This window comes from Choloepus didactylus, chromosome 4 (genome assembly GCF_015220235.1).
Source record: "Choloepus didactylus isolate mChoDid1 chromosome 4, mChoDid1.pri, whole genome shotgun sequence".
Classification (NCBI taxonomy): domain Eukaryota; kingdom Metazoa; phylum Chordata; class Mammalia; order Pilosa; family Megalonychidae; genus Choloepus; species Choloepus didactylus.
In genome coordinates, this window is record NC_051310.1 from 135,599,208 (window position 1) to 135,625,427 (window position 26,220).

General features: G+C 43.0%; 2 protein-coding genes and 1 pseudogene across 3 annotated transcripts in view; 1 reads left to right on the top strand and 2 right to left on the bottom strand.

Annotated features, from left to right (window-relative positions):
• SQOR (sulfide quinone oxidoreductase) overlaps positions 1–5,349 on the bottom strand; it is a 47,295-nt gene extending 41,946 nt beyond the window's left edge. The window contains exon 1 of the mRNA XM_037834078.1: positions 5,214–5,349. The gene's annotated coding sequence lies outside the window, so the exon portion shown is untranslated. The remainder of the gene's footprint in view (positions 1–5,213) is intronic.
• A 5,918-nt stretch (positions 5,350–11,267) lies between these two features.
• The window catches only part of BLOC1S6 (biogenesis of lysosomal organelles complex 1 subunit 6), a 35,464-nt gene continuing 20,511 nt past the window's right edge, over positions 11,268–26,220 (bottom strand). The window contains exon 6 of one of the 2 annotated variants that reach the window (XM_037834081.1): positions 11,268–12,752. The gene's annotated coding sequence lies outside the window, so the exon portion shown is untranslated. Of the gene's footprint in view, positions 13,063–26,220 lie in introns of both variants that reach the window. The other variant, XM_037834080.1, reaches the window with a different exon arrangement.
• LOC119532802 lies at positions 11,483–13,733 on the top strand (annotated as a pseudogene).

Consider the following 26,220-nt stretch of genomic DNA (forward strand, 5'->3'; position numbering starts at 1 on the left):
TGATGCGAAATTAATTTCCTCCCAGTCACACAGCAGGGTCAATATAGACCTTGGTTTCCTGGACCTATTGAACAAAAATAAAATTATTCATCAGCCTCGGGAGCATTGGGATTCCTGCTCAGAGTCCCACATGCAAGGAGATTCTGAAGGGTGGAGTATCATTAAATTAGGACTGGCCAATTAGCAGGCACATCATTCCCTGGAATCCAGTGTGTGAGGTATTAACACAATGAGAAGAGGCCCTTTAATGACAAGTTATGCATCTGTTGTTTGAACATTGTTGGAAAGACTCTAGACTCGATCATTTAATGGTTGGGACAGAATGAAATGTAGACGAGGCAACAGGTGTGTCTAGTTTCCCTAACAGCTCATGTCTTTTCTTTCTCCAACTAAAAGGCTCAGTTACCCTTCCTGGTAAAGTCTTGTCTGAGGGCATGTGGTGAATCAAAGAACCAAGCCCACACTCCAGGTAGTGCCAAGTGGGGCTATTTCTTAACCACCCCGGGCCATGTTTTCTTCAACAATGTCCCTTCTATCTCTAAAACTCTGTGACCGCATGTAGGAGGGGAAAAGGGAAATGGAGAAGCTCAAGTGGAGATATTTATTCTACTAACACCTTAGATTGATCAGAGCTACGACTTATTGTGGCAAAGAATGATAGGAGTTTATAACAGGCCTTATCTCCCATTCTTTTCCCCCAGTCCCACTCCTGGACCATTATCAGCCATGATTCATTGGGCAGCTAGTGGGTAGGTGAACTAACCTAGACATAATAAAAGCATCATACACGTGCAAAAATCATTTAAGGTTTGCTATGTGCCAGGCATTGTGATATTTGCTTTACATAATTTCTCACAACAATCTGAAAGGTAGGTATTATCATCTCCATTTTATAAATGAGGAAATGGAGGTTTTGGAATCATGGGCAAGTCACTTACCCACTTTAAGTCCATTTCCCTGAATATAAAATACGTAGAAAAGGGCTTGTTTAAAGGTATGTATCCCACAAGTGCTTGCATGAGCTACTTCTAAGGTAAGACACTGCTACAAACAGTTAACAACAGAATGGAATATGGGAAAAACTACACATTGCATATGATAGACTATATTTAATAGGAATACCTTACCAGTACCACACTAATACTAGGAATATATAACTAGGGGCTGATAAGAGCTTTGGGGTGTTTTGGGTTATGATAATTGTTTAAAATTGAGAGTGATGATGATTGTACAACTAAGTGAAGATAATGTGAAACACAGATTGTTTATCTTGGACAGAATATAGGTTATCTGAAATTAGGAATCCCCTACTTAATAAGTCAAGCCCTCAGTCTTGAGGCTTGCTCTAGTAAAATCATGGTTATAAAGGGGAGGCTAAGCCTACCTATAATTATGCCTAGCAGTCACCTCCAGAGAACCTCTTCTGTTGCTCAGATGTAACCTTTCTCTCTCTAAGCCCAACTCAGCAAATAAATTCATTACCCTCCCCACTATGTGGGACATGACTCCCAGGGGAGTGAATCTCCCTAGCAACATGGAACATGACTCCCAGGAATGAGCCTGGCCCTGGCATCAAGGGATTGAGAAAGCCTTTTTGACCAAAAAGGGGGAAAGAAAATAACAAAATAAGGTTTCAGTGGTTAAGAGATTTCAAATAGAGTCAAGAGGCTATCCTGGAGGTTACTCTTATGCAAGCTCCAGCTAGATATCCCCAGTGGCCACAGTATGCCAAGCCCTAACCAACCTAAAGAATACCTAGGACCCTATCTGAGACTCTATAAAAGTTTCACTCACTAAGTTTACTTTTCAGAAACTTAAATCCCCCACAGTGTTCCTATGCCAGATGACTCCCAAAACCCAGAGGCAACTCCAAGAACATCATCCAGATGCATCCCCCTTCCACATAATGTCAACACCCCTTTTCAATATGAACAAGTTAGAGTGATCACTGCCCAGATATCCCTGAAGATTGAGACAGTGATCAAACAAGAGAGGGGTAGCAACGGACAAAATAAGATTTAACAAAGGATTATGAACACTGAATCTTTATATAAATAATTTTTTTTTAGTACTAGAATAGCTAGAAGGAAATAACTGACATGGTGGAACTGTAACATGTAACATGCTTTGAAATTTACCCTACAGCTACTTGTTAAATTATACTTTGAAAGTTATCAATTTCTGTATATATGTTATACTTCACAATCAGGAAATAACTGATATGGTAGAACTGTATCCCATAACATTCTTAGAAATTTGCTCTCTACTTCTTAAATCATACTTTGAAAGTTATCACTTTTCTGTATATATGTTATACTTCACAATTTTAAAAATGTAAAAATAAGTGGATGTGTCTAGTTAATTTTAAAGGCCCTTCCTACTCCATGACTCAAAACAATCTTAGATTTGATCACCTAGACCTTCAAAACCTCATGATTATCAACCAAATCCAAATGGCTGGAGAATGGAATGCCCCCCTCATCTGTCTCAAGTATCATCCACATACAGTATTTACTGTACCCACCACCATCTTGGGGAGAACCTGCAATCTATACTCTAAATAAGGTAGTTGTTAAAACCCATCATTTTCCTATGGATACTTCACAGATTGTCTTAGAGTAAACTGTTGAAGGAACAAGAAAGTATCATAGAGTGAAATCATATGGGCCCTACTATTGAGGCTTCTCTTCCAGGAGTCAAGGATTGATCCAGAGATAAAGACACAGATATTTCTTCTCCACTAACATACATAGGGCTGGAGCTGTGTTAGTTCCCATCTGGATAGAATGAAAGCTCCCTGAGGGCTCGGCTGGGGCCCAAATTTGGAAACTCAAGGTGGTTAGAAGGGAAGTGCCCCATGGTACTTAGGGTTATCATCAACATCACCACCCCATTACCCATCATACATTTATAAACTCCTACTGTGTTCAGGGCACAGAGCTAGCCTGGGTCATTTGCTGAAGATGCTAAGTTCTTCTTTCCCTAACACTGGAATCATGAAGGAGAATAAGGCCTCAGTGGCTTCAGGCAGGATCCTAGGGACCAAGCAGAGCATCTGGAGAATGAGAGTGTAAAGACCTAAGAACAAATAAAAGATACCAAGTATTTGCCCTTCTCAAAATTATAGGCATAGATAGCATAGATAGCCCCAGCCTGTTCTAAATGTCCTGTTCTTCACAAAGTTCACTCCCCATCATCCTGCCCCAATTTAGCACTTTCACAGATTAAATCATGGGGATGGTTGACTGGATCCACTTTCTTCTTTCTATTGGTTGAATTATATAGACTTTTAAGGCTGAGAAGAAGCAAATAGTTGGCTTAGAGGGAGCCCTTAGCAATCTACCCTGACTTCTCCTATTTACCAAATCTTCAGGGTCAGAACGGAGGTATGTCAGAGGGATGATAGGGCAGGGATGGGTGAAAAGAAAAGGGGAAACATGCATCTAAGCTCAGAAATGCCTCGTCATGAGTCTGTCTCCATTCCTTATAAGACATTTCCTGTGTTACAACACATTGGACTAACAAGCCTAGACACAGGCAAGATGGAGGGAGCAACTGTTCTGTAAAGGAACGTTGTTTTCCTAACAAAACCCAGTTTTATTTCCTCAGGCCAAACCGCAGCCCACTACACACACAGAGACCCATGGTCCCTGGCTGACATTTTGAGCATCTCAGCTCCAGCTATATTTATATATTTATTTAGCCAGTAGAAAAAGAAACCCCCAAATTAAAGTCATTTCCCAAACCACCAGTTGTCTCCTTGATGAATTCTAATTTTTATTGGGGATACAATGGGAACAGCCATGAACTTGCAGTCCATTGAGGGGAAAGGCAAGTATTGATAAATGGTATTTATTTCACCCCTGTTATGCTAGGGGCAGAGCTGAATGCTTCAAATACATGGGAAGGCATTATTATCCCCATTGTACAATGAAGAAGCTCAAAGAAATTCAAATGCCAAGGTTACAATGCTAGTCAATAGCAGTGTCAGAATCTAGAAGCTGGGTTCTTTACACTATCAGGGTTTCTTAAACTGGGGCCCGTGAACTTGGATGGGGAAAAAAAAATCCACATTTTTATTTTCATTCATCTCCAACTGAAATTTAACTTTCAACTATGAATGTAGGCAACAAGCCACAGTAGTACTAGCAGTATCTATGACTTTGGCACCAAAAGAAATCATAGATATTTTCTTATCATATTACAGGCATAGCCTATATCTTGAAATATTGTTTATGCTTATTACTACTTCAAAATTATAGTAGCATTAGGTGCACTGCTAGATCTTGTTGTTTAATGCATTAGTAAAGAAGTTTACATACTACTATATCATAAATCTTTTAATATTTAAGTGTTTTGTAATTGGTTTCCTTTATAATACTCTGCCTTTTATTTTATACCTTTAAAAGCACTGTTTGGAGAAGGATTCCTTACTGTTCATGGAAAGGCCAAAGTGATACATGGCTCAAAAAATGGTCAGAACCTTGCACTATAGCAATGGGCAACCCAGGCAAATCCAGTGGCTTTGCTCACTGTACCTTTCATCAAGGAACTAGGTTGGGATTTTGATAATTAAAAAAAGAGGTGATGAGCAAAGGAAAGGAGCCCCTCTACTCTCCCAGAGGACCCTTTCCCCCGTTTCTACCAATTCCTGTTCAGCAGTTCCCCGAAATGCCCTCCTCCACTGGTTCCAGCCGCAGCTAACCCCGTGAGGTCCCGTCAGTCTCCAGGGTAGCGTCGGTGGATAAATATGTCACCCCTATGGGCAGGCCGCCGACGCCAGCCCTTCACCTCCGGAGGCTGAGCACCCACTCCAGCCCCAGGACGGTGCCGAGTGACAAAGTCGACAAGTGGAAGCCGCCAGAAATTCCCACACACTAAGAAACCAAGAAATTCCCACACACCAAGACCGTGGATGTTTTGGGTTTTAACAACCCCTTCCAGGTCGACCTCTCTGCGCCCGGGACCCTCACTACTCTGAGAAGGGAGCAAGAGCCCCTAGACCCGGATTCCTAGACAAAAGCAGCAGGAGCTGCGGGTGTCAAGCGGGTGGGGAAGCGAAGTGTGAACCGTTCTGGAGTGCGGAATCCAGGCTCGGCAGAGTCCCATTTGTGGGGCGGAGTTGACACAACAACCGGTTTCAGGACCATGTGTCCCCACCTGTCCCCCCTCCCTGGCGGACGGCCAGTTATCAGCCACCGGATGCCTCTTACCCAGGGGCGAGCGGAGCCTCGGGCCACAGTGTTGGCGCAGCAACAGCTGCTGCTCCCCGCTCCGGCTGCGCGGCCTTGGCTGGGGCCCCGCCCGCCAGCCCAGCTCCCCAGGGCGGAGGCCGGAGGCGGGGAGAGCGAGGCTCCCCCCGGAAAGGGACGGAAAGGTCCCGCCGCCCCGCCCCGCCCGGCGCCGCGGCCTGGGCACCAAGACCAAGTGTACCCTGCACCCGGGCTCTGCGCTCGCATAGACCCGGAGGCCAGAGCCAGGGTGGCAGGGGCAGCCCGCCCGGGCGCGACTCGCGGGGCGGGCGGACGGGGTAGAGTCGTCCCCACCCCAGCCCGCCCCAGAGCGCTGCCCCCAGACCTCGCGCGCGTCAGCGGAGGGCAGGAAGGCCACAGGGCGCTGCCGCCCATGGGTGTCAGCAGCGTTGCGTAACCCGGAGGGTGAAGGTGGAGGCTGGGCGCTGCAGATAGAGGCTCTGGAGTTTGCTTTAGGTCTTGTCGCCATCCTCGTGCTTCTCACCTACTTCCCGCTACTGTCCAGAAACAGCTCTTCCTGCGCCCATTTCACAGAGGCTCAGAGAACTTCAGCGACTTGCCCTGGTAAACGCTGGGGCCGTGCTCTGACCGTAGGGCACAGACTAGGGTCAGCTGGCTTTTAGCCGCTAGTCTCCACACCGCGTTCCCTTCCACGTTCATGACTGGAGATTTTCAAGTGGCTGCTCCTTCTAGATGGGTGCAAAGTTTAGGTGGTTCTCCACACTATTAGATCCAGCGGCCCGTTTTCATACTAAATACAGGGTGCCCCCAAAAATCTTACTGCAATTTTAAGCTTTAATAGCATCAAAGTATAGATGCTACTGATAAAAGAAAAGCTTTTTATACAGTTCAGGATCTCACAGCTTTACTGAGCCATCTCAGTAAAGACATGCAATTTTTTGTCTAGAAAGCAGAAGGGAGCTTCGCCATCCGGGGTGTGGGAAAAGGAGAGCTTACATAGGGCAAACGCGAAAGCAAATGAGTGAACGCTTTGAATGGCTGACAGTAAGTTTCCGATTTATTTAGGGGTCTTATAAAGTGAATTGTGAATAATTAATGTTTTGAAATATTTTTTATTTCAATCAACATTTTCTATGTTCAGAGGGACTAATTGCATCTATAGTAAAATTTCCTGTCTAGAAAGCAGAAGGGAGCTTCGCCATCCAGGGTGTGGAAAAGGAGAGCTTATATAGGGCAAACGCAGAAGCAAATGAGTGAACGCTTTGAATGGCTGACATTAAGTTTCCAATTTATTTAGGGGTCTTATAAAGTGAAGAGCAGTTGTATATATTAGTACAGCATATTTGTCCATTTTTAATAGGATATCCCTACCTGACCTAGACCAGCTAATCACTAAATTTTGCAAAAATTGCAACTTTGTTGAGACTGCTCCATTCTGTTAGAAAGTCCCTGTGGTATCTCCAAAGGAAAGGGGGCCGCTCCTGGCAACTCCCAGTGCAGGTGGCTGTTTTATTTTTATTTAACACTACAAAAAATATTCCTTGAAAGTTTAATTATGTAAGTTTCTTTTACACTTATTTAGCCATGTGAATTGTGAATAATTAATGTTTTGAAATATTTTTTATTTCAATCAACATTTTCTATGTTCAGAGGGACTAATTGCATCTATAGTAAAATCACTACAAGTGTCATAGCTACAATGCAGACTATTGACTTTTATTGGCAACACAATTCCACCAGCAACACTGCTTCCGTGACACGATTTTCTGAAATGGTGAACAACTTGGGTAAGGAATCGCTGAACAAAATAAAGTACAATCTTCTCTAGGCTCTCCCAATAGATCCATTTCTTTAAATTTCCATATTTTAAAACCATGCAAAAATGTTTGGTGTTTATAATTATCTGATCTTAGAACCCAATTTATTTTACCCCCAAAAAATTGGTTTTCCATGTACTTGAATGTTGGGGCAAGAGGTGTGGGACACCAGAAAACATGCAGGAGTCAGGACAGTTAATTGGCACTTTCCACACAGCATGGGATGTCGACAAGCCAATAGATTGCATCCCAATCATTTCAACAAAAATGCCTCCCATATTTCCAAAATGCCCCACCCCACCTTCCAGTCCCGCCAACATCCCCACCCCAGTTAGGAAGCCCCAGTTTTGATGAGAAGGATTCAGGCAGGGAAGGATCACAGGAGATGTGCTGATTGCTGAATGGTTTGAGGTTAGTGACTGTGGAATCAGATTTAGAGTTAAGGAACTTGTTCTAAGCTGATCCCACATGCTTGGGGCTTCTTCATGTATTCATTCTATTACCTCACCTAAAACCTCACTCCTTCCACTGCAACAGAGAACACTACCAAGAGCAGGTAGTAGCATAAAAAGCTAGGACAGGTATGGTAAATTGTCCATCAGACAGCGAGGAAGGGGTCTGAGAGTTTACTTACTCACTCGTCCTTTTATTCTTTCATCTGATGGATATTCCCTGAGCTCTGCCTGCAGTGTCAAGCATAATGTCTGCTGCCTGGGCATATATTGATAAATAAATCAGACTCAGCTCCTATCTACATGGGGCTTGCAAAGGAGTGAATGTGCACTTGAAGTACTGGGAAACTAGAAGCAGCATCATTAAAGGATGGGAAGAAGTAGTGATAGGAGGGGCTGGCACTCAGAGGAGCACACCTCAATTTAAGAATGTACAAGCGGAGGCAAAGTAAACAGACAGTGCTCCAGGAAGGCATACAGGCTCTTGAACAGGAAGGGCTCCCAACAGAAATGGGCAGAAATAGGGAATAGACAGAAAGAGCCCTTCTGGACAACAGGAAAGAGAAGGCGCCACAGGAAGATCAGGGCTGATCCTGATCCTGCCAGCACTACAGCTTTAAATAGCACCCTCTTCTTTGCCCTCTCAGCAAGCCCCACCCTCATCCCTTCTGTTCCAGTTTGCTAATGCTGCCAGAATGCAAAATACCACAAATGGATTGGCTTTTATAAAGGGGGTTTATTTGGTTACAAAGTTATAGTCTCAAGGCCATAAAGTGCCCAAGGTAATGCTTCAGTAATTGGGTACCTTCACTGGAGGATGACCAATGGCATCTGGAAAACCTCTGTTAGCTGGGAAGGCACATGGCTGGTGTCTGCTCCCGAGTTCTGGTTTCAAAATGGCTTTCTCCCAGGACATTCCTCGTTAGGCTGCAGTTCCTCAAAAATGTCACTCTTAGTTGCTCTTGGGGCATTTGTACACTCTTAGCTTCTCCAGAGCAAAAGTCTGCTTTCAACAGCCACCTTCAAACTGTCTCTCATCTGCAGCTCCTCTCTCAGCTCCTGTGCATTCTTCAAAGTGTCCCTCTTGGCTGTAGCAAGCTCGCTTCTTCTGTCTGAGCTTTTATAGAGCTCCAGTGAACTAATCAAGGCCCATGCTGAATGGACGGGGCCACACCTCCATGGAAATTATCTAATCAGGATTATCACCTACAGTTGAGTGGGTCACATCTCCATAGAAACACTCAACCAAAGAATTACAATATAATCAACACTAATAGGTCTGTTGACACAAGATTGCCTTAAAGATAATGGCATTTAGGGGCACATAATATATTCAAACTGGCACACCTTCTTTGCAGCAAATTCTCCCCTGGGAAAGGAGTAGCTAGAGAAGGGGCTCAGATCCAGCCTGAGCAAACTCTCCCTAGCAGAAAGAGCAGCCCGGCAAAGGCAACAATGGCTTCCATTGATCTACAGTGAGACTTGTAGGGAGCTAGGGAGTGGGACTGGACTCAAATCCCCCAGAGACTTCATGCCCATTAATTCTTTCATCCAACCAACAGTGATGAGTTCCTACTATGTGCCAGGGACCAAGCAGCACACACAGTCCTGCCACACTACTAGACAGTTTTGGAACCAGAGTGGGGAAGGGTGGATGAACAGATGATAATGATTATAACTCATGACTTATGCCCAGTTTTTAAAGGCAACCCCAACTCCTCCCACATAGTCTGTTTTCCTCACATCCAACCTGAATATAAAATATTAACTGAAATTGCTCTCAGGCCACAGGGTTGCTCGAGTTTTTTCTCTCCCGTTAACCAGAAAATAAAGTCATTTTTGAGAACTGAAACGCTAATATATATGCAGGTGTTTCATAAACTACAACGGGCTCATCTCAATCAGTGTTCTTGCAAGATGCCTTAAGTAAAAAAGGGATAGTGAAAGGCTCTCAGGAGTTCACAGAAGCAAAAAAACAAATGGAGAAACAATGGCAGAAAGAGTGGACAACAATCAAGATAGCTCTAGAGAATCAAAATACAGAAAGCACAACACCATCTTTTATCAGAAATGGCCTGGATGTCCCCAGGACACCCCCACTGCAGTCATAACTGACTCTAGAGCAAGTGATACAAATACAAAGAGAGATGAGAATTTGAGTCCTCAGTGGGAATGTCCAACTGATCCAATCAATGTCAAAGGTCAATATCACACCTGCCAGGGCAAGGAGAGTGTACCTGGCTCCTCTGGCTTCTATCAGGGCTCTTAAAATGGGGCAGTCTCCCCAAATGAGGAAGGGAGTTGAATACCAGGCAGCGAAAAATGTTGATGTCTACCATAGGCTCCACAAATAAAAGGTCTTTCCTCTTATATTGTTTCCTGCAGATATAAGCAATACAGTGTGATAGTGAAAATCCTCAATACTAGAGCAACAAAGGTTTCTGCTAACACAATATATCAGCTATATAATATATATTAGAGGGCCATAGAGGGAGGATGTGGTATGGCTCTGGCAGTCTGTTCTAGTTTGCTAATGCTGCAGAATGCAAAACACCAGAAACGGATTGGCTTTTTATAAAAAGGGGGTTTATTTGGCTGCACAGTTACAGTCTTAAGGCCATAAAGTGTCCAAGGTAACGCATCAGTAATCGGGTACCTTCGCTGGAGGATGGCCAATGGCGTCCAGAAAACTCCTGTTAGCTGGGAAGGCACGTAGCTGGCGTCTGCTCCAAAGTTCTGGTTTCAAAATGGCTTTCTCCCAGGACGTTCCTCTCTAGCAAGCTTGCTCCTCTTCAAAACATCACTCACAACTGCACTGAGTTCCTTCTCTTTGAGTCAGCTCATTTATATGGCTCCACTGATCAAGGCCCACCCTGAATGGGTGGGGCCATGCCTCCATGGGAATATCTCATCAGAGTCATCACCCACAGCTGGGTGGGGCACATTCCAAACAAATCTAATCAGCACCAAAACGTCTGCCCCTCAAGACTGCATCAAAGATAATGGCGTTTGGGGGACACAATACATTCAAACTGGCACACACGCTTAGAATCTCCATCCAGAGGGGTCTCCTAGGACATAAGAAAAAAGAAATACACCACACCTGGAATCCAGTCTTTCTCAGAAACTTAGACCCAAACTCAGCTTTGGGCAATTCTTTATGCCTGCATTTCTTCATCTATAAAACAGAGGTGAACTTTGTCCTTCCTCAAGGGTGTGCTGGAAGAATAAACACTATGTCTCATAGGTGATAAATACCTCAGAACTTTTGGAACTATGAAAAACAAAGGTTTACAGAGTATCCCTCTCAAAGACAAAGTATTTAATTTTTCACAGTTTCCAGCATCAGTAAAACAGGTTTTTAAAGTACTAATATCTTAGTTTGCCAGGGCTGCTATGACAAATAGGTTGGCTTAAACAACAAAAATTTATTGTTTCACAGGGTAGGAGGCTAGAAGTCCTAATCAAGGTCTTGACATACCATGCTTTCTCTTGGAGTCTGTATCATTCTGCTGCTGGCTTGCCACAATCCTTAGGTATCCTTGGTTTGCATCTCTGACTCTGTCACGTGGCTTCTCCTTCTGGTTTCTACTTCTCCTGCTCAGTCATCTGTATCTCTATTTAGATTTCCTCTCCTTATAAGAATGTCAGCCATATGGATTAAGGCTCACCCTGATTCAATTTGGCTTCATCTAAATAGGATCTTTGAAATTCCTATTCACAAATGAGTTCACACCTTCATTAATAATATATTCAAAAGTCCTATTTACGAACAGGTTCACGCCTATAGGAATGTGGATTAAGAATTGAACATGTCTTTTGTGGGGGTACATGATTCAGTCCCCAGCAACCTACCTCACAGGATTCTTATGACAATTAAATGAATTACTACATATAAAGTGATTGGTACTGTATCTAACACAGAATAAATATTCAGCAAATGGCAGGTGCTAGTATTATAGTTATTGTTGTTCTGGTGTGTTATCAAATGCTCATGTAGATGTTATACCAGGTGCTGAAGAGAAAGAAGTTCAACAAACCTGCCCTAAGACAAATGGAACAGTATGAATTCTGGGCCCAGTGCATGAGAAAGAAGGTAGTTTCTCAAATATGGGAATTAGTTGAGATGCGGAAAAGCTAACTATTTACAGTATGGGCAGATGTACTGCACTGCAAAGTGACCCTACTGCCATAAAATTGAACCTGGGAATGGGAGCAATAGCACAAAGGATGAAGCAAAAAGTTGGGGAGAGCACAATCTATCTCAGACTCCTTTGGGGCAAAAAAAAAAGAAAGAAAGCTAGTGTTCTTTCTGCCTCAAGAGCAAGAGTTGGTGGGAAGGAGGGAGTCCTTTGGAGCTGATGTTTGGCTCCTGGTCAATGTCATGTAGATCAAGTTACTTCTTTCTTCTCAAACCTGCCTTAGTGCCACCAGTGAGTCCCATAATTACTGTTCCTTTGGTACATTATATCATGGTTACTTATTACTCCCTATAATAAAATTATGTATAATGTGACACACTGAGTCTCTCCAAGAAAATATAAACCCACTGAGATCAGGAATTGTGTCTTTCATCTTTTTTGTCCCCAGGACTTGGCACTGTGTCTTGTACCCATAAGTGCACTGAGTTCAACTGAATAGTTACTAGGTAGGCGTATAAGGACTAAAAAAGAGCTGAAAGAGGCTGTTTTTTATTATTATTATTTATTATTATTTCAATAAACTGAAAGATAATCTCTTCAACGAATGGTGTTAGGAAAACTGGATTCTCACATGCAAAGAAATGAAGTCGGACCCCTACCTCTGGACATATACAAAAATTAACTCAAAAATGAATCAAGGACCTAAATATAAGAGCTAAAATAATAAAACTTTTAGAAGATAACAAATCTTCATGACCTCGAATTCAGCAATGAATTCTAAGATATGACACCAAAAGAAACAATAGGAGGCAGAGGGAAGCTTTTGTTATGTGTAGTGTCTGTACCAGGCGCAGGCCCAGGAGAGCCAGCCAGCCGACCCCGAACCCAAGCCCGAACCCAAGCCCGGTCCTGGCCACCCAGTCTTGGCCGCTGGCTGCGAGGCAGTGACCCCTCAGATGCCAGCTCCATGCCCGCTGCAGCCCCTGCTGCTGCCCACCTCCTGTGCAGGTGCCTGGGCCAGTGCTGGTGCCCGTGCTGGTGCTGGCAGCCATGGGCCAGGTGCGTGCATGATGGAAGAGGCACAGCTCAACTTCTACCAGTTCCTAGGGGTGCTGCAGGATGCTTCATCTGTAGACGTCAGAAAAGCAAACCGTAAGCTTTTGCTAACCTTACATCCAGACAAGAATAAAGATGAAAATGCAGAAACTCAGTTTAGACAATCGGTGACCATTTATGAAGTTTTAAAGAATGATGAGTGAAGGCAGAAGCATGATGATATTCTGATAAATGGCCTTGCCACCTGGTGACAGTCCATCTTGTACTACAGGCTGGTGAGTAAAATGAGCAATGCTGAGCTGGCATTACTCTTGTTCATTACTCTTCTGCAGGTCATTATGCTCTGGTTTGGTCCATCTATCTGGAGAAACAACTGGATGAACTGCTTGGTGGAAAAAAAAAAGAGAAAAAGGAAAAAGAAAAAAAAAAAGACAGGGATAAGAGTGTGGACACATCAAAACCTGGTACTTCAGAAAAAACTGAGAGATTGCTGATGAAACCACAATAGCAGGATTTGCTTCCATGCAAGCTGGAAATTAATTTGGTTTTGCCTTACACTAAAACATTGCCTCATCTAATCCAGGATGCTGGGCAGTTTTAATGCCAAATATAAAGAAACAAAACTGAAGGAAAAGTAAGAGGCAGTGACTAGAACTGAACTTGAAACCCTTCAAGAACCAAAGAAAGTTAAAGAAAAAAAAAACCCCAAACCTGAATTTCCTGTATGCATGCCTTCAGAAAGTACACATACTCAATCTAATGATCATGGACTTTCTAAAGAAATTGAGGAACAAATGGGTGATTGGCTAGAAAACAGGAAAAGAACAGAAAAAAACAGCACCTGAATGGACAGAAGAAAACCTCAGCCAGCTGACAAGGAGTATGGTTAAGTTCCCAGGAGGGAAACTAGGTTGATGGAAAAAGACTGCTCACAAATTGGGTCCATCTGTGACAGATGTGATGACCAAAGCCAAGTAGCTGAAGGACTTGGTCACCTGCCCCCCAGCTGAGTTGGTCCTTCTGTCCCATGAACCCAAATTAGTCTCTTCCTGATGCAGCCCCTTTCACGGTGGCTTCTTTAATGGGACGGTGTCATCATCCTGCCCAGGGAATTTGATGGTTGAGGCACCCATCAGTGCAAATAAAATGTATCTCATGAGCTTGAAGAACTATAAAAATCTGTTCTTCTCTAGAATTTGGGGAGGGGGTGGAGAAAGCCACACTGCACCCCTCACAAATGACCACTGTCCCCCTCACCACTGTACACACCATGCTACCTTTGGAATAGAAAACAAGCAGCTGCCCAAGAACATGCTTCTCAAAACCTGTTTCCTCCAAAACTACCCAGGATTTTGGTGGAGTCTCTCTCCATACTCTCAGCTTGCAACCAGGAAATAAGGAGGTTCCTCCTGAGCTTCCAAACTCACTCAAATGCAGATCCCAGGAGAGGACTACAGACGAACCAGCCCGGGCCAGCAAAGTACGAGATCTCCAAAATCAGTTCTAGAAAGGATTCTACCTGGAGTTCTGCTAACTGTAGGAAGTCAAACTTTCCCTGATTTCTTCTCTACTAGCAAAGGCATCTGTCTGGGCTGAGGCAGAGGTAGGCAGTGAGACGTTATGTGAAAGAAGCCTCTTTCCAAAACATTCTCCAAAAAAACATGCCCTTGAAACTGCTGTGCAGTTTAGAGAAACAATAGACACGGCTCTTTGGAGAGCGTGGGTGGGGCACTGAAGGTGCCGTGTAGTTGCCAAGGAGTTACAGAGAACGAGTTGGGCAGCCCAGGTGTCTGCAGGTGCTGTGCAGCCCTTGCTTGGGCTCATTCACAGATGGCGACTCTGGCATGGCCCATAGCCAGTTATCCTGCAGCTCTCTGAAGCATCTCTCAGTCTGCCACAGATAGATGCATTGACACTACACCTTATTTTGTGTTTTAATAGCCTCTAAATAGCCAAAGCTTTTTGAAATAAAAATATTTCTTTCTTTTGATTTTGTTCATGATATTAATGAAGGATCTCCAAGAAGTGCTGGAACCAGTTCCAGCCATGAACCATGCTTTGGGAATATTATTGGAAAATCTAAAATGTTTTCCTCAGACTGTGGATCCCTTTCAAAGAGTTTGAAGTGGGAAAGTTTAAAGAAATAAAGCTGGCTTCCTTGCCAAATATGGCCTTCCTTCCACTACCAAGAAGAAACATAGTTAAATTCAAGTATTTGGCCCTTTCTTACAAGAGTTACAGTGGTGAAATGTTCATTAATAGAAACTCAAGAAAATACAGATAAACAAAAGGAAGAAAAGAACAATCACAGGTAGCACACCCACTGTTATTATTTTGAGAGATATATTTCTTGAGACTTTTTTGATGCATGTGCGTTCATATAACATTTTTGTAAGCCTGGGACCATACCACAGGACTGTTTTGTCATTTTTTCATTCCATGTACCCTTATACCTCTATCATCATTTTAATGGCTACTTAGTATTCCATAATGTAGATGCCCAAGGGTTGATTTCAATTATCTCCCTATCATTGGATATTTTGGTTGTTTCAATTCTTTTATTATGAAACAGCTGTCTCCAAAGTGAGGTATGCAAGATGGTTCTTTGGAATATAGAGAGACTATATTAGAATTTATGCTGATTTTTATTTTTATCTTAACACAGTGAGAAAGGATTTGGGCTCTAACATTGAGCAGACAGGATTTAGTCCAACAGCCCCCACCCCTTCCCATCACCACCACCAGGGTGGGAGTAACACAGAGCTCCTCCTAGGACACTAGCAAATGGCCTTGAGGCCCCTGAGGGAAAAGTGGGGTGCAAAGAGCTCACAGCCCATCCTAGAACCCCAGTGACTCTTTCTGTAAGATGGAGATTTTATATCACAAGGAGGCTTCCTGGTGTTTTCACAAAGTACTTAAAAGAGCTGTTGAATTTTGAAATCAGTTTCACATTTTTCTCTCAGACAAAAACAAATATTCTAGATTACTGGAAGATATCAAAATACATTGTGTTTCTTCAAAATAAAGACAACATTTTAACAATGAATATGAAAGTAGTTGTTCTGAAAAGACAATTTGCTGGAGAAAGAACATTTTGAAAACAGATGTTTATAAACACATTTCCATTATTATGTACTATTTTGTGACCAAAATTATATAAGTGAGGCACTTAGAAAAACTCATTTCTGTAGATTTTTAAATGTAGAAAATAGAATTTTAAACTGCTTAAAAATCTTTCAAACAAAATGAACTTATTTGTTAAAAATATAAAGACATAACACCTTCCATTCAGTTTGCAAGAACAACTGATGGGTTTGGGGAAGATTTCTATGAAAATATTTTTATAAGTAGTATTGCAAACTGGGTATCAAAGTTTTAACGAGCCCAGCCAATAGCATGCTACACTTGGATATATGTGTCTTTGTGAGTTTGTTCCAGCTGTGACAGACATTAAAAATCAAGTGCCAAAATCAACTGAATTTGGAAGAACCCTTTGATTCAGCATTTTACCCAAAATTAAACAATACTGAAGTATTTTCAATCTCATTGTTTGTAACATTATTGATTTTAATAGTTTATGAGAACAACATTTTGTTTCATTTATAAGTAAAATAAAATTATTTTAGATTTTTTTTTAAATAGGAAACAACAGATAAACTCATGATTTCATCAAAATTTAAAACATTTGTGCATCAAAGGCATTATCAAGAAAGTGAAAAGACAACCTACAGAATAGGAGAAAATAGTTGCAAATCATATATCCAATAAGGGCTTCTGGTGGTTTGGAGCTGTATGTACCCCAGAAAAACATGTTCTTAAATTTAATTCATTCCTGTGGGTGTGAACCTATTGTAACTAAGACCTTTTGATGAGGTTACTTCAGTTAAAGTGTGGCCCCAGGATGGGTCTTAATCCTATTTTTGAAGTCCTTTATAAGCAGAAGAAAACTGAGAGAGAGAAAGCCACAGAGGGAGCAGCCAGAAGCTGAACATCAATGGAGAAAGGAGAGACCGAGAGGGGCCAAGGGAGGCTGCCATGGCATTGCCATGTGACAAAGGAGCCCAGGACCAAGGATTGCCTGCAGCCAGCCTGAGAACACTACAGTCTTTGTGGAGAAAGCATCATCTTGATTTGGACTTTTTCCTAACTTCAAAACTGTGAGCCATTAAATTCCAATTGTTTAAGCCAGCCCATTGCATGGTATTGCTTAAGCAGCCAAGGAAAACTGAAACAGAGCTTAAAATCCAGAATATATAAAGAATTCCTACAATTCAATAACAAAAAAAGTGAAACAACCCAATTTAAATATGGGCCAAGGACTTACACAATTTTCCAAAGAGGATATACAGGTGGCCAATAACCATATGGAAAAGATGCTCAACATCATTAACCACAATGTGATACCATTTCACACAAAGTATCACTATTATTTTAAAAATGGAAAATAAGTGTTGGAGAGGATGTGGAGAAACTGAAACCCTTGTGCATAGTTGATGGGAATGTAAAATGGTGCAAGTACTGTAGAAAGCAGTTCCTCAAGAAGTCAAATATAGAATTACCATATGATCTGGCAATTCCACTTCTAGGTATATCCTCAAAGAAATTGAAAAGAGGGACTCAAACACATACTTGTACACCAAAGTTCATAGCAGCATTATTCACAATTGCCAAAAGGGGGAAACAACTCACGTGTCCACCAATAGATGAATGAATCAACCAAATATGTACATTCACATAATGAGATATTATTCAGCCATAAGAAGGAATGAAGTTCTAAGACAGTTTTCGTGGATGAACCTTGGAAACATTATGCTGGGTGAAATAATGAAGGCACATAAAGACAAATACTGTATGATTTCATGTATATGAAATATCTAGAAATAGCAAATTCAGAAAGGCAGAAAGTAGATTAGAAATTACCAAGAGATGGGGGAGGGGGAAAGAAGGAGTTGTTGTTTGGTGGGTGTGCCAGTTTGGATATATTATGTCCCCTAGAAAAGCCATATTCTTTTATACAATCTTGTGGGGGCAAACTTATTAGCCTTGATTACGGTAGAACCTTTTGACTGAATGTTTCCATGGAGTGTGACCCACTCAACTGTGGGTGAGAACTCTGATTAAATTATTTCCATGGAGGTATGGGCCCTGCCCATTCAGCATAGGGCTTGATTAGTTCACTGGAGTATTTAAGAGAAGCTAAGAGCCAACACAGACCCAGATGCTTGCTGATGCTTGGAGACACTGGAGATGCAGACAGAAGGACGTGTGGAGATGCTGAGCTAAGAAATGAAGCTCAGAGTTTGCCCTGGAGAAACTACCCCTAGACACTTAGAGAGAAATTCCCTGGGAGAAAGAAGCAAGGATGCACAGGAACTGAGAGAGATGCCAGCCACGTGCCTTCCAGCTGACAGAGGTATTCCGTCCACCATCGGCCATTCTTCAGTGAAGGTATCTTCTTGTTGATACCTTAGTTCAGACACATTATGGCCACAGAACTGTAAATTTGTAACCTAATAAATCCCCTTTATAAAAGCCAATCCATTTCTGGTATTTTGTATAATGGCAGCACTAGTAAACTAAAACAGTGGATATAGAGCATTTGTAAATTTTGGAAATTCTTAAATAAAATTAATTTTAAAAATAAAATAAAAACCAATAAATTTATAACTCATATTGGATAAGCACCTGGGAGATTAATCTTCAATGAAAAAATTCCGATTGGGGGTGCTGGGGATGATACAGGAATCTAAGACTTTCCTAGCCTCTGGAGCAGGTAACAATTCTTCTACTAGTTCTTCATCTATCTCCTTTCTATGTATGATTTGAATAACACTGAAAAAGTCAGTCTAGAAAGGAACTCTAGGTAGCTATGAAGTTTCCTAGCCAAGATTCTGACCAGTAAGAATTTCTCTAGAGAGGAAACTATTATACTTGGGCAATTGACACAACCCTGAAAAACTTTTTGCTGGGAACCCAAACAAAGCAGTGACTGAGTAAAAGCAAATAGTCTCTTTCTGCCAGTCAATAGCATTGGTCTGGGACTGCCAAGTAAAGAAGATCCAGAGGGGCCCCTACCCAAGGTCTTTCCTACTAGCAAATTCCTCTCTGAGCTTCTTAGTTTCCTCTCAACTTCCCTCTACTATTCTCCCTCTTTATTACTGCCATTCTCTTTCCTCTAAATGATTTCTCACCTTTCTCTCCCAGATGTATCTTCCTCTCCCAGAAGTTCTAGCTACAACCCCATGCCCACGTTACAGTCAACCTTGTCAGTCAGGGGAGATGTCATGATGAAAATGAGATAAAAAGAAGTTTAACCTCTCGACTGCACCTCTGAAATTGGGTTATTTTGTGGATGAGCTAGGATCCAGCTAGGATCCAGGATACGGTAACCTAAATTGCTTTTATTGTTGGGGAGAAGAAACTCAAAGCTAGGTTGAAAAGTTTTTATATACATAAATGATAGTATAATAGGATTAAGGGGGTGCACCAGTCTAAGTTCTCCAAGAAATAGATGCCTAGATAGACTTAAACATGCAAGGATTTCATTAGGGAAACTCCTGGGAGAGGAAATGAGAAGAGAGCTGGAGAAAGCTAGGATAACAATCGGTCTGTGATGAAAGTCTGACCCCAAACGAAGGAGAGAGGGAATGAAAGTTGGGTAGAAGCATCTTAAACAGCTGTATAGTCTAAGGAAGGTTTAGCAACACTGACAGAGACTTCAAACCAAAGCTAGCCGCCAGACAAGTCCTGTATCTCCCAGGCAGAACTGGGTTCATGGGTGTGCAACCTGTACAGTTGTACAGGGTTCCATTTTTGGTTTAATGCTCTCCTGACACCATCTTGAAATTTTTGATATTTGAACAAGGGACTGCAATTTCATTTTACACTGAGCCCTGCAAATTATGTAGCTGGTCTTGCTCCTAAGGATAGGCCTGCCTGAGTATCCCCATGAGCCCATCTCAGTACAAATGTGGCAATGGATTTCAGAGTGAAGCAACTGGGGCCGTTGGTCAATTAGATTCCCTGTAGTTGAAAGTAGGGAAGACGTTCTCGTGGCCACTACAGTCCACCCTTGCACCATGTTGATGTACTTTTCCACACAGGGCCAGGGAACAGCTCCTCTATAGTTCTGTGTGCCTTTCTTCCTGAGGGGCAACTCTGAAGAGGGAATTTATTGGATGAGTTGCAGCACACACACCCCCCCCCCCCCCCCAAGATCACCACTGTTGTTGTCAGGGCCACAACTAATACCGTCTTTCTTCTCCACTATCCATTCTAAATCCTTTTCACCCTCAGCTATCACCTCAGCAGGTCGTTTGCTCACCTGGTAGCATGACCCAAAATCTTATTCCTGAGTGGTCTGAACTCTTGATAATCACACTCTTCTTAGTCTACGGTTGCTGAGTCTGTTGTCCCTAAAATGACCCAATTTCAAAGGTGTGATGCAGATCACACAGAGGGTCTGTTCAGTTTAATGGAGCTAGGGAATACAGAGGTGCCCACGTAAATCACCTGGGTGCCACACACATTCGTTCCTGTCCCCACTGTGTAAAAGCATCCCCTCCTACCTCCTCCTGATGATCAGGGCCAATTACTCCTGCTAGTATGGCAGTTCCTCTTGCCTGCTGGTCCCTGGACATATAAAGTCAAAAATGCCCCACCATCACGCATAACTTATAGTTCAATGGAATCTTTATTATGTCCCGGGCAAGAGTATGTTCCCTTTGGGGGCCAGGACCTCCAACCACGCAAGCCCCAAAGTTGCAAGGAAAGGAACGACAAAATCCCCCACAATGACTCCAGTGGGCCGCTGGGAATGATGGTAAGTGGAGCCACTCCTGCTTCCACCCCTTGATTTCCAGACCCTTGTATCTTTCCTATTGGGGACATGGCACCATATAGAAGTCTCTGATTTAACAAAGACACCAAGCCCTGAAGGATGGTGCCCCATGCTTTCTGAGTGCTTTCTCAGAGCTAGCACTTCAGCTGCATCTTTAGAAGGCCGTTCAAGCAATTTATAAGGCCAGCTATCATGGCCCATGCTCACACCTCCTTCACTTGGAGTGAGTCCCCGGAAGGATGCTCTGGGTGGGATTCTATACCTGTGGATCGGGCATTCCTTAAGCCTCCAGATAGAAATGCTGATGAGGCTCTGTAGGCAGGCAAGGCAAATCAAACCCTGAATAGGTATCTATCCCTGTGAGGATGAACTGCTGGCCCTTTCAGGATGGAAGGAGACAGGTGTAGTCAACTTGCAACCAAGTGGTTCCTTGCTCTCCTTGAGGAATAACACCATATTGGGGTCTCAGTGTTGGTGAACTGGACACTCACAGGCAGCAATAGCTAGACTGACTGTGGTATGTGGGAGTCCATATTGTTGCGCCAATACATAGTCTCCATCTCTGCCACTGTGGCCACTGAGATCATTTGCCCAACATGCCAACAAAGGCTGACTAACGACAACTGGCAGAGTCATTTTGTCTGCTTGATTGTTTAATGCCTCTTCCATAAAAGATGCTTTCTAGTGGGCATTAACATGAGGGAAATATCTTCGCATTTCATGCCCATTGCCACACATCTATCCACATGTGTATCCAAGTTCTCTGTCTCTGATCTTCCAGTTATTTTCCCTCCAGGCCCCTGAGCAGGCCATTGGTAATTACCCAGACATCCATATATATATTCTCGCTCCAGACTATTTGACCTGAATGCGTGTTCACTCGGTACCCCATGAATAACTTTGAGAACAGTTTCTCAAAGAATATACAACTTTCTGCCATGCACGGCATGTCTTGCTCCAGAATTCTAGGGGCCTGTTCTGTGATTCTCTCATTGGAGCTTGCTATAAACTCTATACTGCCACTTTTCCCATCACTGACACCTCCAACTCCATAGGGTCTGCTGGCAGGGCTGACTGCCCTGCAGATTAAACCTGGTGCAACACCCTCTCCTGGTGCAAATTCCACTCAAAGCTGGCAGCCCTCTGTGTCAGCCAGTACATGGGCTAAAGCAGTATCCCTAGGAGTGGAATGTTTTGTCTCCAGAACCCAACAAGACCTGACCAGGCACTGTGCTTCCGTCTTTGTGGCAGGGGCTGCAAGATGCAGCAATTTGTCTTTTACTTTAGAAGAGGATATCCACTGGTGCCCTATAAATTTCACAGAAGTGGCCTGTTCCTCACTTCTCATAGGATTTATCTCCTGTCCTCTGACAGGCTTGCAGCCTGCCAAGGCCTCCAATCTACAAGCTCCCTATTGCTGACCAATCAGCTTGATGTTACCAATATAGTGGATCCATGTGATATCAGTTTGATGTCTAAGAGGTACAGATCTCTTCAGACTATATTGACAGAAGGTGAGAGAGTTAACATAATTCTAAGACAAACTGTGAAGTATTGTTGTCTGTTCCACATTAATGTGAATTGCCAGTAGTCCTCTCATCTAATTAGAATGGAAAAGAATTCATTTGACAAACCAGTGGCTGCATACTATGCACCTAAGACTATGCTCTAGCAATGATTCAGTAGCTACAATTGGGGCAACTATTTGGTTAAGTCTGTGGTAGTCTACAGTCATTCTCCAGGATCTGTCCTGTTTCTTCAGAGGCGAGAACAGAACATAAAACAGAGATGAGAGAGAGATGACCACCATGTATCCTTTAAGTCTCTAAGGATGGCACTACTCTCTGTCATCATCTCTGGTGACAATATTATTTCTGATTTGCTATCTTGGTCAGGAAGGTAGGAGTGGCAGCTTCAGAGGTTTCCATTTGTCCTTCTCCACTGTGAGAACTCTTACCCTATATGCCAGAGATACAAAAGTGGGGTTATTCCAACTGCCAAGTATTACCATTTCCAATTATGCACCCTGGGCCTGAGGAAATGACCACTGGATGGATCTGTAGACTCGGTGGGCCCATTGTAAGCTGGAGTTTATTCAGAACCCCATTTTTCACCTGCTCCCTCTCTCTAATGTTGTTACGCTCCTTTGGGTTTCCAGGTATCACTGTCAACTCAAACCCTATATTCAATAGGGTAATACCTGATTATCCACTCTTCCCCAGTGTGTAGTCACCCAAGTAAATAGCCATAGGTCCCCTTGAGGAGGACTAGGGGAATCATCGTGGCATGTACTTGCCAGTGCTGCAGGGTCCTTCCTCCAGAAATCTCTTCAGTCAATGGGTTCCAGATCTGAAAATTGACTCCGGTCTGGGAACTGAGCAAAATCATTACTTTTTATTGAACTGACCTGCCTCCCCCTCCTGATCCTGCTCCCCCAGCCTCCTACTCCTCCTACTGTGCCTTTTTTTTTTTTAATAGATCAAGGGTCAGTAAACTATCACCCATGAGCCAAGTCCAGCCAACCATCTGTTTTTATCAAGTTTCACTGAAACACAGCTACACTTATTTATGTATTATCTATTGCTGCTTTTGCACTATAAAGAGCTGAGTTGAGTAGTTTCGAGAATATGTGGCCTTCAAAACCTAGAATATTTACTATCTCACCCATTACCTATAAAGTTTGTAGACCCCTGTTAAAAACGTTAAGCAGAACCCGTATTGGTTGCCATGTTTCATTAACCATTTCCACAATCCCCTGCTGGTAAAGCCTGGTTGCCCCTCCAACCTTGTCTTTGGTTGGAGATTGTGGCCTCTGGGCTTCCAGCAGTTAAGTGCCACCACCTGGCCACTATTATTCCCAAGATGCTAGTAAGCTCAGCTTGTAATTGCTTTCCTACCATAATCCCTGAACCCAAAGAACTTCTTAGTAACCCTGGTGCCCCTCTCACCAGCATGTTGTGTTAGTCCAGATCCTTTGAGGAAGCAGATGTCACAATGGGATTAAACATGCAACAATTCTATTAGGGGAAATACCTAACAGAAAATGGGAAGGAAGTCAGAGAAGACTGGAAGAGCCACCAGCCTGCAATGCAAATCTGATCCCAAGTGAAGAAGAGAGAAGGAAGGTTAGGTTGAAGCATCCTAGACTGCTGAGCAGTGTTTCACCAAAGCCAATGGGGATGTCCTTGAGCCAGTATCAGCCATCAGAGAAGTCCCATTTGTCTCAGGAGCAGAACTGCATTAGTATCCCTGCCACACTCGGCTACTGGCTAAGAGCAGCCGATGGGAAGCATGCCTCTGTGCAAATGCAGTTGGGTCTCAAGAGCACAGCAGCTGGGCCCTTGGTCAGTTGTGCTCTCTGAGGCTGAAAATGTGTGAGGCATCATCTCATGGCCACCATATACGAGCCCAGAACAAAGATAGAGTGGATGTGACACAGCCTGCTGAAAACGCTGTCGGCATCTTTAATAACAGGTCTGACTTGTAAAGTGGTACAAGCTGCTGCTCAGGATGGCATCTCTCTTGGAGGTGGGGGTGGGTGGGTGGGTAAGTCAGTAGAATGCAAGGGCTCCAGGGCAGAGTACAGAGGGGCAGGGTGACTAATGCGTGCCTCACCTCCTTTCTCCTTGCCATTATATTTTCAATCCAGACAGGAAAGGAGCATCTGCCCTAACTCAGAAGCAATCTCTTCCCTGCTCCCTCATTCTGAGAGGGTGACTTCTCAGACCTCAAGATTCACCTTCTGAGGTCCAGGATGTTTAGTAGTTAAATCCATCTGCGACAAGTATATGTCCTCAGTGCTACCAATGCATTGAGCAGATGATTTTGTGTTATTGTTGGCTGAAAACAGCCCATCAGCCAATACTCCTTGAAAGCCAAGGGACTCACAAACTGGAAGAGTCTTAGGGATCACCTCCTGCCTGCACATCTATCCCTGGGGGAAACTGAATTGCTCAGGGCTCCCCAGTGAGAAACCTGGCTTCTAGTCCTAGCTGTGCTCTTCTCCAAAAGTCGGGAAGTTGCAGAAGAGACAGAGCTAAGTGTAAGGGTGCAAGCCCAGAAAGGCAACTAAGAGCTTTCTCAAGGTGGTGGTGGTGACAAAATGTCTCAAAACGACCCTGCTTTATGGGAATGTCCTGGCCATTCTGAGGTTGACTTGTTTCTTCAATCACTATTCTCTCAAGGGAGGCCTCCTAAGCCACATTCCACCCAGTTCCAGTCTTACTGCTGCTTGTTTTCATCCTGAGACATATGGGGCTTCAGGCTCTCTCTAGAATTAAAGCAGGTTTGCAGGAAAATCAAAGAGTTCTGTGCATCCTTACCACTAGGCTCTCTCCCAACAGGGAAACTCATTCCTCCCTCGCATTTCTTCTTCCAGTATTATCAGACTGGATTAAGAGAATTAGCAGATGAAATGATGCATCCACATCCCCCAATAGGTGTAGTTTTATCAAGAGATTTAAGGTAAAACTCCTAAAGCCTATTTCTATCTCCAGCCCTAAAAAACTCCCCTGCAATGTGGTAACTTTGGGTTTTTTTCCGGAACCAAATTCCTGTCCCATCACTTACAATTGTGTGATCCTAGGCAGTTACTCAGATTCAGTGTGTCTCAGCTCACTCTTCTGTAAAATGGTGATAACAATAGCTGCCTCCTAAGGTTGCTGTTATAACATGTATAAAGCACCTGGTATACAGAGATTTTCAGAGCATGAGAAACTGGAAATATTCTCTTGGAGACAGGGAGGAAAAGTATGATGAATGGGAGCCACACAGACCTGTGCAATAACGCTGCTCTGCCAGTTCCCGGTGGTGAGCATGTTACACCAACTCTCTAAGCTTCAATTTCCTCATGACTTGGAATGGATGAATAAAAATACCTTACTCATAGGGTTGTTATAAAAATTGAATGAAATATCATATGTAAAGCACATGGTACATCCTGAGGTAATGTAAAGTTCATTCTTTTATTTCTTCTTTTCATCTTTGGATCCCCTGGAACACATAGCATGATGCTTTGTATGTGATAGATGTTCAATGAAAATCTATTTAGTTGCATTTCAGGTCAGACTATTCAAATGATTAAATTCCAAACAGAGAGCTGGATTTGACATCTCCTAAATCTTCCAAGAATATTAAGAAAAGATTTTCACATTCTGTACACTTCAATGAGAAAATGTTTGCTTTTAGTTCTGCCCAGGTCATGACACTTCATGTTCCTCTCACTTCCGTCTCAAGATCAATGTTCCATATGTAGTTGGTCTGTCTGGATTTTGAACACTGCCCCTGTCTTTTGGCTTACTGCCAAACACCTGAAGCAGTAACTCCCTCGTCCCCCTAGCTGGGCAGGGCGGCAGGGCAGGCCAATAGGAACCAAAACCTTCCCCATAACTTTAGTGTTTTCTGTTGACATTAGTTCCTATCTGTCAGCTCTAAAAGAAACTTATGCATCTGTAAGAACAAAAAAGAAACAAGTTTTGTTTCTTAGCTAAAATTTAATTCCCTCATATACATATATACGTGTATATATATATATATAGCCAGGAGCTCCTAGTGTCCACACAACTACTCACTTCTTTTTTGTAGGCAGCTCCTACTGGAGTTCTTTTATCCTCTATGACTTTGGAATTCACGAATTAAGAGCTGGAACTCTGAAAGTTAAACTTGGGAATAAACTGAAAGCAAATCTGGGATTAGAAATCC